Source organism: Echinococcus granulosus (assembly GCF_000524195.1).
Source record: "Echinococcus granulosus chromosome Unknown EG_S00092, whole genome shotgun sequence".
In the NCBI taxonomy this organism is placed as follows: domain Eukaryota; kingdom Metazoa; phylum Platyhelminthes; class Cestoda; order Cyclophyllidea; family Taeniidae; genus Echinococcus; species Echinococcus granulosus.
The window spans coordinates 187,972-190,031 of record NW_020170472.1 but is presented as its reverse complement, the minus strand read 5'-3'; the positions used below and the strand labels follow the sequence as shown (position 1 = coordinate 190,031).

The 2,060-nt window shown below is 47.8% G+C and overlaps 1 protein-coding gene across 1 annotated transcript in view; it reads left to right on the top strand.

Moving 5' to 3' along the window:
- EGR_07981 (hypothetical protein) overlaps positions 1–2,060 on the top strand; it is a gene marked incomplete at both ends in the record, with an annotated part of 14,505 nt that overhangs the window by 1,719 nt on the left and 10,726 nt on the right. The gene's annotated exons all lie outside the window — the stretch shown is intronic.

Here is a 2,060-nt window from a genome sequence, read left to right as displayed (position 1 = left end):
CAATTGCAGCGTCTTGCTGACTGCAGGACATTGAAGCATTCAGCATTGTCACCATCTCAGGAAGTGTCAGTATCTCAAGTTTGCCATTTCTTCCAGAAACACGTCTGTGTATACACCGAAAAGGGTTCCTTGCACACTGGGGTGCATTACTGTCCGTGTGGAGATTGCTCGAGAGGCTAAACTTGAATGAGTCGGGTAAAACATCTTGAGTGCTTTACATTTCGCTCTCCTTCAGTCCAGGTGAAATAAACTTATAGTCTGCGACTCGTGAAATAACTTCCGATTTTCGACGCTTTATAAAGTGCCACGATGGCCAGGATGGAGAGGGAGAGATACAGGCCAAATCTTCTGCACTGAATCACACAACCTCAACATGCCTGACTGGCTCAAATGTGTTTGCTGCAAACTCGCCAAACTAGCCCCAGTAATCTTCCCCCTATTCCAAAATCCACTTCCCCACCTTTATTAGCTTTCCTAACCCACCTGATGCATAATGCACGATCTGTTGGAAAACGTCCGAGTGTCGCATGTGTGTGAGGCGAGATGACGTGGTGGTTGGATAGCAGCAGTACACACTGAAACACAAATGCCTTCATCCGCACAAGTGTACTCACGTGAGGTGGAATGACCCCAGTGGTATGCAGAAGAACTTAGTCGGTCTGATTATCAAAATAAAATGTTGGGCATGTCTATGCTTATAATAATAGAGTAGAACAAATGCTTCACTGGAGGGTGATTGCGTAAGCATTCAATGCAATTCTCCTGCAGCCTGTAGATGTCACTCCCAAACAACGTGGAGGCAGATTAAAGCTTTGTGAGCGGTCCAGGAACATCTAATCGTTATTGTGCTAATTCCCAGGCAAGAACACGCAGATGTTTCCCTGTAACTTCACTGCATTAGCCTCAGTCACAATCGTAGCAACACTTGCATCTGCTGGTATCGAAAACGCCAAGTTACGAGTGAGAAGGAAGATGTCGACGCCTCCACGTAGCTTCACTGCAAGTGCGTGCGTGCTAAACCTGTAAGGACTCACTCTAAGCACCACGCCTACACCCACGCACTTCTGACTGAAGCATGGTGGAGGTCAACGCAAAGTTGAGCGTCTTCTATTCACAGTTGTAAGTGCAGTTTCACCTAATCAAGCAGCCAACCAGTGGCAGTGATGAGGTCAAGTTGGTGAGGCTATAAGTGCACACACGGCACTATGCTAGTCATGAAAGTGTGCCAAGTTGTCAGTTGTCGTCTTTCTCATCTGCATCACCCATTGCTCTGGTACGTACTCATTCTCCACTTTGTCTCTATTTCTTATTAAAAATGTCACTGTTTGCCAAAACTCTGTGCATGCGATAGTGTGTTTGGCTGTTGGTAGTAGGCCACTCTTGATAGGCATTACATCGAAAGCGGTGTACGTGGTCCATTGTGTTGTAATGAGGCGTGCTGTCACGCTGGCCTGAATCCATGTTCGACACCTACGTATGCTTGAAATGGCTTTTGTGATAAACAGCACGAGCCACACAAGGCATTCTGCGTAATGTGATAGTTGGGTGGGAGGCAGGCGACAACACAACTTCCATGTGCAGGTCCAAGTCACCAACTGCAATGGACGTCTCAATGGACCATGTTTCAGTGGAGTGGGCAGTGAAGCTGCAGGCATTGTAAAAGTGGTGAGTAGATGCTGTCGGGAAAGATGCGTGGGTTAGGTTGGGGAAGAAAGCCATGCGTTGTAGATGGGGAGGCCCTGATAGCGATTGGTCGTGAGATGCCAGCCCCACTTGCACCCACCTCGTGCATCACCCATACGCACTTGAAGAGGTGGCGCCTTTACTCGTGTCTTATAGTGGCATTTTATGCATTGCACCTGCTACCCCACTCATACGAGTTAATCTTAAAAGCGAAAAGTCCCTGTAACTCGTAATGGATGCAGGTGCCCTCCGTAAGGTTGTTGTTTGTGTTCCCACAAATTAACTCAAACTGCTTGTTTATGTGTGTGAAATAGGGGCAGATCCAGTGCTCTGGGGATCGCGGGTCATTGGAACGCCAGGCGGATCATCACCGCCTA